Genomic DNA, 10,754 nt, shown 5'->3' on the forward strand with positions numbered 1-10,754 from the left:
GAGGCAGTAATCTCCCTAACATGGGTCTTGGTGATGATTTTTTAGATTTGATCTCAAAAACAAAAAATTAAAAACAAAAAGTAAAAAATAAAACTAAAAAGCTTCTGCACAGGGGCGCCTGGGTGGCACAGCAGTTAAGCATCTGCCTTCGGCTCAGGGCGTGATCCTGACGTTATGGGATCGAGCCCCACGTCAGGCTCCTCAGCTATGAGCCTGCCTCTTCCTCTCCTACTCCCCCTGCTTGTGTTCCCTCTCTCGCTGTCTCTATCTCTGTCTAATAAATAAAATCTTTAAAACAAAAAAAAAAAAAGCTTCTGCACAGCAAAAGAAACCATGAACAAAATGAAAAGGCAAACTACTTAATGGGAGAAAATATTTGCAGATTCTATAACTGATAAGGGGTTAATATCCAAAATACAGGGGCGCCTGGGTGGCTCAGTCAGTTAAGCGTCTGCCTTCGGCTCAGGTCACGATCCCAGAGTCCTGGGGCTGAGTCCCACACTGGGCTCCCTGCTCAGCAGGGAGTCGGCTTCTTTCTCTCCTTCTGCCTCTCCCCCTCCCCCCCAACTCCTGCTCACACACACACTCCTGCTCTCTCTCTTGCGCTCAAATAACAATCTTAAAAAAAAAAATCCAAAATACATAAAGAACTCCTACAACTCAATAGCAGAAAAATAATCCAAATAAAAGATGAGCAGAGAGGGTGCCTGGGTGGCTCAGTCAGTTGGGCGTCTGACTCTTGGTTTCAGCTCAGGTCATGATCCCAGGGTCATGGGATTGAGCCCTGCCTCGGGTTGCATGCTCAGCATAGAGTTTGCTTGAGTTTCTCTCCCTCTGCCCCTCCCCCCACTCAAGCTTGCACTCTCTAAAATAAAAATCTTAAAAATATGAGCAGAGAATCTAAATAGACATTTTTTGGGGCGCCTGGGTGGCTCAGTCATTAAGCGTCTGCCTTCGGCTCAGGTCATGATCCCAGCGTTCCGGGATCGAGCCCCGCATAGGGCTCCCTGATCAGTGGGAAGCCTGCTTCTCCTTCTCCCACTCCCCCTGTTTGTGTTCCCTCTCTCGCTGTGTCTCTGTCAAATAAATAAAATCTCTAATAAATAAATAAATAAATAAATACATAGGGGCATTTTTCTAAAGAAGATGGCTGACATTGTCAAAAAGATGTTTAACATCATTATTCATCAGCGAATATAAATCAGAACCACATAGAGATATGACCTCACACCTCTGAGAATGACAGTTATCAAAATAACAAGTGTTGGTGATGATGTGGGGGGAAAAAGGGGAATTCGTGTACACTGTTGGTGGGAATGTAAATGGATGCAGCTATAGAAAACAGCATGAAGATTCCTCAAAAAATTAAAAATAGAACTACCATTTGATCGGGAAATTGTACTTCTGGGTACTTATGTGTAGAAAACAAAAATACTAACCCAAAAAGATATCAGCACACCTACGTTTGTTGAAGCATTATTTACAACAGCCAAGACATGGAAACAACCTAAATATCAGTGGATGAATGGGTAAAGAAACTGTGGTATACATATACAATGGAATGTTATTCAGCCATAAAAAGGGAGGGATACTGCCACTGCAACAACATGGATGGACCACAAGGGCATTATGCTGAGTAAGTCACAGAGAAAGACAAATACTATATGATTTTATTTATAGGAATCTAAAAACAAAAAACCAAACTCAAAGATGAACAGACTGATGGTTGCCAGATGCAGGGGGTGGGGGATGGGAGAAACGAGTGAAGGTGATCAAAAGGTACAGACTTCCAGTCATAAAGTAAATAAGTCATGGGGATGTAATATACAGCATGGTGACTATAGTTAATACTGAACTACATGTTTGAAAGTTGCTAAAAGATCTTAAAAGTTCTTTAAAAAATGTAACTATGGTGACAGATGTTAACTATACTTTTTGTGATTATTTTGCAATATATACACGAATATTGAATCCTTAGGTTACAAATGTTACTGATGTTACAAATCAATTACACCTCATTTTTTTTTTTAAAGATTTTAAGTATTCTCTACACCCAACATGGGACTCAAACTCAAAACCCCAAGACTAAGAGTTGCATGCTCTACCAACTGAGTTAGCCAGGCTCCCCAACTATACCTTGATTTTTTTTAAAAAGTGGCTTTTAAAAACTAGTGACTTAAAAGGGTAAGTTTTAATTATCCAATATTCATACATGTAGAAACATAATTTCCCAAACTTAGGCAAATAAAGTATTTCCAAAAATCCAAATTCCTACTTGGGGGGGGGGAATCAACAGAAGTACATCTGAAAAATGATGCATGATTTCTTAAGATCATAATAAACTAAGCAAATTTAATGTTAGATTTGATATTTTTAAAAAAAATTATTTCAAAACAAATGAAAGACAATGGTACCCAGTATTTAATTAACATTTACTATGTACCACTGTTCTAAAAGTTTTACTTTTACTTATTTAAATTTTCACAAAAATCCTATATGGTAGGTATTAACACTTTTTTTTTTTTTGAAAGATTTTGACAGAGCAAGAGAGCACAAGCAGGGGGACCTGTAGAAGGAGGGGGAGAAGCAGGTTCCCCACTGAGCAGGGAGCCTGATGTGGGGCTCTATCCTAGGACCCTGGGATCATGACCTGAGCCCAAGGCAGATGCTTAACCATCTGAGCCACCCAGGCGCCCCATAACACCTCTTTTTAAAGATGGGAAATCTGAGGCATAGAGGTCAATGTGTGTTATGTACACTTAAGTGAAAACATCATGAAAACGGTACAACACCACAAATTCAACAAAGTTCACCCTACAATGAAGCCCACAAGTCAGCAAGTCCTACTCATGCTTACTGAACCTCTAAGTTTTGAGAAATGTCACTCATAAACATGAATCGATAGCCAATTACAGCCTAAGATTTGAGATCTGATTGACACAAAAGACAAAGATCAAGACAGAAGAAAAAAAAAAAAACTTGAGACAAAAACAAAGAAAACCTTAAAAAGAACTACAATATTCTCAGAAAAATGAGCTATTTCCTTGTTAAGCAAGAAATGAAGGCTTCAAAAAGGAACATTCAGAGAAAAATAAAGGACTCTTAAAAGTTAACAGCAAATCAAATATTCAATAGAAAGATTGGAAGATAGATTTGAGGATATCTTTCAATAAATGGGTGGGTCAGGGAGAGATACCTAAGAGGGAACACAGGTGCAAAAAAAGGTAAGAGAATTAGAGAATCAATCATGAAGGTCTTTTAACTGGTCACTTAGAATTCCAGAAAGATAAAACTGAATAGAAACACACGCGCACAGCTACATGCAGATTTTTTTTTTTTTTAAAGAAGCAACTCACAAAGTCTTAAAGATTTTTTTTTTTTTGCCTTTTAAAGAGATTTATTTATTATTTGAGAGAGAGACAGAGAGAGAGAGCACGCGCATGCGAGCAGGTACGGGAGCACTAGTGGGAGGAGCACAGGGGGAGAGAATCTCAAGCAGATTCCACACTGAGCGCAGAGCCCAATGTGGGGCTCAATTCCACCACTCATGAGATCATTACCCGAACCAAAACCAAGAGTCGGATGCTCAACCGACTGAGCCACCCAGGTGCCCCTTAAAGATCGCTAAGATGGGCTGAACATTAACTGCTACATGTAATAAGGCACAGACACATGATCGACGTAATTGAACACTTAGGTACCACACAGTCTCCTAAGTTGCCACAAGAAAAGCCTGTTTCAGGGGCGCCTGGGTGGCACAGCGGTTAAGCGTCTGCCTTCGGCTCAGGGCGTGATCCCGGCGTGCAGGGATCGAGTCCCACATCAGGCTCCTCCGCTATGAGCCTGCTTCTTCCTCTCCCACTCCCCCTGCTTGTGTTCCCTCTCTCGCTTGCTCTTTCTCTGTCGAATAAATAAATAAAATCTTTAAAAAAAAAAAAAAAGCCTGTTTCATAAATTAACTGGTACTTGCACATTCCACATGGGATTTAGAAAGCTGGAAAGTGCATCACACCCCCTCTAACTAAAAAAAAGAGGAAAAAACAGATAACAAAAGGATTAACTTGCCTGAACCCAGAGAACTGAGATGGCATAGCAACCAACTACAGGCATATCACATTTTATTGGGCTCTGCAGATCTTTTTTTTTTTTTTTTAAGATTATTTATTTATTTATTTGACAGAGAGACAGCCAGCGAGAGAGGGAACACAAGCAGGGGGAGTGGGAGAGGAAGAAGCAGGCTCCCAGCGGAAGAGCCCGATGTGGGGCTTGATCCCAGAACTCCAGGATCATGCCCTGAGCCGAAGGCAGACGCCTAATGACTGAGCCACCCAGGCGCCCCATGCAGATCTTTTTAACACAAACTGAAGGTTCATGGCAACCCCAAATCCAACAAGTCCATCAGAACCATTTTTCCAACATCATTAGCTTACTTTATATGTTTCTGTGTCACATTTTGCTTATTCTCACTTTATTTCAAACCTTTTCATTACTATATTTGCTATAATGATCTGTGATCAGTGACCTTTAACGTTACTACTGTAATAGTTTTGGGGCATCACGAACTATACCCACAGAAGACAGCAAGCTTATCAGTAAATGCTGTGTGTGCTCTGACTGCTCCAGTAACAACCATTCTCCCCCATCTTTCTCTCCTGCGGCCTCTCTAGTCCCTGAGACACAATATTGAAATTAGGCCAATTAGTTGCCTCTATGATGACCTCTAAATGTTCATTCAAGTGAAAGGAAGAATCATGCATCTCTCGCTTTAAATCAAGTCAGAAATGATTAAATTTAGTGAGGAAGGCATGTCCACAGCAGGCCAAACAGCCAAGTTGTAAGTACAAGGAAAAGTTCTTGAAGGAAATTAAAAGTGTTACTCCAATGAACACACAGTGATAAGAAAGTGAAACAGCCTTATGGCTGAGGTGGAGAAAGTTTGAGCAGTCTAGATAGAAGACCAAACCAGCTATAACATTCCCTTAAGCCAAAGCCTAATCCAGAGCCAGGCCCTGACTCTTCAATTCTGCGAAGGCTGAGAGAGGTGAGGAGGCTGCAGGAGAAAAGTCTGACGCTGGCAGAGGGGGGTTCATGAGGTTTAAGGAAAGAAGCCGCCTTCATGACGTCAAAGTGCGAGGTGAAGCAGCAGGTGCTGATGGAGAAGCTGCCGCCAGTGACCCAGAAGATCCATTAAGGTCATTCATGAGGGTGGTGACACTGAACAACTGATTTCTTTTTTTTTTTTTTTAAAGATTTTATTTATTTATTTGACAGAGATAGAGACAGCCAGCGAGAGAGGGAACACAAGCAGGGGGAGTGGGAGAGGAAGAAGCAGGCTCATAGCGGAGGAGCCTGATGTGGGGCTCGATCCCAGAACGCCGGGATCATGCCCCGAGCCGAAGGCAGACCCTTAACCACTGTGCCACCCAGGTGTCCCTGAACAACTGATTTCTAATCTATATGAAATAGGCTTATTTTGGAAGAAGATGCCATCTAGACTTTCACAGCTAGAAAGAAGTCAATGCTCGGCTTCAAAGCTTCAGAGGACAGGCTGGCTCTCCTATTAGGGCTACTGCAGCGGGTGACTAAGTTGAAGCCAATGTTCATTTAGCATTCTGAAAATCCTAGGGCCCTGAAGAATTATGCTAAATCTGCTCTGCCTGTGTTTTAGAAATGGAACAACAAAGCTTGGATGATACCACGTCTATTTACAAATGGTTGACTAAATATTTTCAGCCCACTGTTGAGACCTATTGCTCAGGGAAAAAAAAGATTCCTTTCAAAATATTACTGCTCATTGACAACACACCTGGTCACCCAAGAGCTCTGATGAGGATATACAATGAAACAGATTGTTTTCATGCCTGTTAACACAACATCTATTCAGCCCATAGATCAAGAAGTAATTTCAACTTCAAAGTCTTAGGACTTAATACATTTCATAAGGCCATAGCTGCCACAGTGATTCCTTTGATGGATTTGAGAAGAGTAAATTGAAAACCTTCTGGAAAGGATTCACCATTCTAGATGCCATTAAGAACATCTGTGACTCAAAAGAAGAAGACAAAATACTATCAACAGTAATATGAGTTTGGAAGAAGCTGATTCCAACCCCCATGGGTGACTTTGAGGGGTTCCAGACTTCAGTGGAGGAAGTCATCGCAGATGTGGTGGAAACAGCAAGAGAACCAGCATTAGAAGTCGAGCCTGAAGATGGGACTGACCTGCTGCAAGCTCATGACAGAATTTTCACAGATGAAGAGTTGCTTTTTACGGATGAGCAAAGAGTAGTTTCTTGGGATGGAATCTACTCCTGGGGAAGATGCTGTAAAGATTGTTGAAATAACAGCAAAAGGTCTAGAATATTACATAAACTTAGTTGATGATGGCAGGATTTTGAGAGGGTGGACTAATTGTGAAAGAAGTTCTACTATGGGTAAAATGCTATCAAACAGCATCACATGCTACATAGGAATGGTTCATGAAAGGAAGAGTTCATCTATGTGGCAAATTTCATTTTGTTCTATTTTAAGAAACTGCCACAGCCATCCCAACCTTCAGCAATCACCATCAACATGAAGACCCCCCCACCAGCAAAAAAGCTCAGATGTTAGCATTTTTTAGCAATATTTTTAGTTCAAGTATATACACTGTTTTGTTAGATATAATGCTACTGCACACTTAACAGACTACAGAGTAAATGTAAATTTTACATGTACCAGGATACCAAAAAGTTCATGTGACTTACTTTGTTGTGATATTTGCTTTACTGCAGTTGCCTGGAAATGAACCTACAGTATCTTTGAGATGTGCCTGTAGTGAAACCTAAGGAAACTGCCCCAAAATAAGCACTGGCTCACTTATAAGTATGGCAGTAAGCCAGGGACTGCCAAACAAGCAGATAAAAGAATTCAGCTGAGGGGCGCCTGGGTGGCACAGTTGTTAAGCGTCTGCCTTCGGCTCAGGGCGTGATCCCGGCATTCTGGGATCGAGCCCCACATCAGGCTCCTCTGCTATGAGCCTGCTTCTTCCTCTCCCACTCCCCTGCTTGAGTTCCCTCTCTCGCTGGCTGTCTCTATCTCTGTCGAATAAATAAATAAAATCTTAAAAAAAAAAAAAAGAATTCAGCTGAAATTTTTAATGAATTGCTACAGGCTGAAACACTAGTGTGAGAACACAGAACCTCTGCGAACCACAGGCATAAAGGAAACTCCTATCCACCTACAGACTCCTCCTGGTGCTTTAAAAAAAAAAAAAAAAAGGGGGGGGGGGGGCAGATGTAGGTTCAGGCAGGTGACCAGAGAAAGCCTTACCCTCAGTGGTGCAGGCCCAGAGGAGGGATCTGCCACTGCTGCAGAAAAGACACAAAGCCCCAAGCAAGCCTTTCTGCCTTACATTATTCTTTAAAGAATAACACTACTGTGAGAAGGGCAGCAAATCTTTCATCCACAGGGCACAGTGAAGATCCTTTCAACCAAGCAGAGGGACAGGAAACAATCAAGGATCCATTCCATTAAAGGTCTCTTACTGTTACTGGAGCACGATACTGATGATGAACCACCTAAGAAACCCCTGTCCCTTAAGGAGGGGCACAAGGCTTAAGATGTACGCGGGACCAGGACAACGCAACTCACTTTGTCCCCTCCTCTGACCCCAAGATTACCAAGTACTGAGAACAAGCAAGAGTAGTCCATTAATGGGGAAGAAGCAACAGCATGGAGAGAAACGCTGAGGCACAAGGCACACCAGAAAGGCCTAAAGCTTAGGGTGAAGCAGGAACAGTAGGAAACAAACAAACAAACAAAAAGAACACCAAAAAAAACAAAGCAACAACAAAAAACCTTCCAGAAAAATCAGCCTGCAACTTCTACAGTGGCAATACTGAATTTGGAAATAGAAATTTGAAGCCAATGGTGCACTGAAGGTAAACAAGGGAACAACACAACCCAAGCTCAGGTCTACTCTAGACTAAACTGATTCAACCTCCCACACTAAGAAGAGATATGCCCATTTCCAGGCCCAATACTATTTACCTCTGTCACTACTAGCTTATACACACTGTTTAACATTCCATAAAAAATTACCAGGCACCANAAAAAATTCCCAGGCACCAAAAAAAAAAAAAAAAAAAGCCACTGTCAAGAAACAAAATGATCAACAGAATGACACAGAAATGACCAAGATGTTGAAATGATCAGACAGAGAACTTAAAATAACTATGATTATTACATCAAAAGGTCTAGTGGAAAAGGTGGACTACATAAAAGAAAATGCGAGAAATAAAAATCACGGTAACAGCAGGGCACCTGTGTGGCTCAGTCGTTAAGCGTCTGCCTTCGGCTCAGGGCATGATCCCAGAGTCCTGGGATCAAGCCCCACATCAGGATCCTCCACTGCAAGCCTGCTTCTTCCTCTCCCACTCCCCTTGCCTGTGTTCCTTCTCTCACTGGCTGTCTGCCAAATAAATAAATAAAATCTTTAAAAAAAAATCACAGTAACAGAAATAAGGAATGTCTTCGATAGTATCAGTAGACATCAGGGCACTGGTCAGGAAAGATCAGTAAACTTGAAGACACTGTTTGACTAATCTCTACTGACCTAAGAGGAATAGGTGAAGAGGTCGAGGGCTGGAACAGAAAGAAGAAACAGAACTGAGCAACCAGTGGCTGTGGAATTATGTCAGCCTAGCAAATGTGTAATAAGGTACTGAAGAATTTCTATGGTGTGGTAGCTTCCAATCCAGCAAAAACAAGTTAAAAAGCAAAANAGTAAAAAAAAAAAAAAAAAAAAAAAAAAAAAAAAAAAGGAAAAAATGACAATAGTAGCATCTGCTACCACATGCCCATGTAATTTGCCCTCAGGAATGCCATGCTGTTAGCCATTTCCATAACTCTCTGCAGGCCGGTCCTCCTGACCTTGCCCCTCTGAACTCACTGCTCAGTACTATAATTGCATCCACCTGGCTTCTGATGTTTAGGTGTCACCTCCAGGCCTCTAATGTTTCAGGTTCCTATGACACATGCCCCCTGCATATCCCACTGCTATTGGTAAACCAGGTCTTCGATGTCATTTCCTAATGGCAGCCCTAGACTTCAGAAGGTAATGCTCAATAAGGTTTTCGGTGCTGCTGGTGCCTTTTCCACCAGTCATTGCTTCCCACTTTGGTAAACGACGTATCCTCTAGGCCTTTCCAGGCACAAAATCATCACTCGGTATGATCTTATGTACTATGTCCAATCTAGCAGGCTGCTTGTTTAAAACCTTCCATGCTGGCTGTACCAACTTGCATTCCCACCAACAGTGTAAGAGGGATCCCCTTTCTCCACATCCTCTCCAACATTTGTTGCTTCTTGCCTTGTCAACTTTTGCCATTCAAACTAGCATAAGGTGGTATCTCAACGTGGTTTTGATTTGAATTTCCCTGATGGCTAATGATTTTGAACATTTTTTCATGTGTCGGTTAGCCATTTGTAGGTCTTCACTGCAAAAGTGTCTGTTCATATCTTCTGCCCATTTTCTGAAAACAGTGTGGAGGTCCCTCAAAAAGTTAAAAATAGAGCTACCCTATGACCCAGCAATTGCACTACTGGGTATTTACCCCAAAGATACAGATGTAGTGAAGAGAAGGGCCATATGCACCCCAATGTTCATAGCAGCATTGTCCACAATAGCTAAACTGTGGAAGGAGCAGAGATGCCCTTCAACAGACGAATGGATGTGGTCCATATATACAATGGAATATTACTCAGCCATCAGAAAGAATGATTACCCAACATTTGCAGCAACATGGACGGGACTGGAGATGATGGTAAGTGAAATAAGTCAAGCAGAGAAAGACAATTATCAAATAGTTTCACTCATTTATGGAACACAAGGAATAGCAAGGAAATCGGTAGGAGAAGGAAGGGAAGAATGAAGGGGTGGTAAACAGAAGGGGGAATGAACCACGAGAGACTATGGACCTGGGAAACAAACGGAGGGCTTCAGAGGGTGGTGGGGGATTGGGCTAGGCCGGTGATGGATATTAAGGAGGGCACGTATTGCATGGAGCACTGGGTGAAATATGCAAACAATGAATCATGGAACACTACATCAAAAACTAATGATGTACTACTGTATGGTGACTAACATCATAATAAAAAATGTTAAAAAAAAAACATTCATAATTAGTAAAACTAAACTACCTAGGGATAAATCTAATAAAGCATGTCAAGGACTCACATGCTGAAAGCTATTTAGCACTGATAAAGGAAATCAAAGATAAAAATAAATCAAAGATAATAAAAATTTTACCTTTTATCAAAAATAAAAAAGAGAAGGCACCTGGGTGGCTCAGTCGGTTAAGAGTGCCTTCGGGTCAGGTCATGAGCCCAGGGTCGTTGTTTCAAGTTTCCCATCAGTCTTCCTGCTCCATGGGGAACCTGCTTCTCCCTTGGCCTCGGCCTCTGTCTCTCATGAATAAATAAAATCTTAAAAAAATAAAAAAAAATAAAAAAATAGAAGATGGCGTAGGAGTAGGGGACCCCTTTTTCAGCCGGTCCCCTGAGTTGAGCTGGATAGGTACCAGACCAGCAGGAACATCCACGGAATCAGCCTGAGACGCAGGAAGATACATCTGGATCTCTACAAATGAACATCTCCAGCGCTGAGTATCGAGGTACGAAGCGGGGAGCCGTGAAACCGCGCACAGATATCGGAAGCTAAACAGAAGGGGGAGGGAGCCGCCGTGTCAGGGCGCCGGGAAGCGGTAGCCACCT

The 10,754-nt window shown here is 42.0% G+C and overlaps 1 protein-coding gene across 10 annotated transcripts in view; it reads right to left on the reverse strand.

Annotated features, from left to right (window-relative positions):
- OSBPL1A (oxysterol binding protein like 1A) overlaps nucleotides 1–10,754 on the reverse strand; it is a 241,083-nt gene that overhangs the window by 180,523 nt on the left and 49,806 nt on the right. The window lies entirely within an intron of this gene.

This window comes from Ailuropoda melanoleuca, chromosome 14 (genome assembly GCF_002007445.2).
Source record: "Ailuropoda melanoleuca isolate Jingjing chromosome 14, ASM200744v2, whole genome shotgun sequence".
Taxonomy (NCBI): Eukaryota; Metazoa; Chordata; class Mammalia; order Carnivora; family Ursidae; genus Ailuropoda; species Ailuropoda melanoleuca.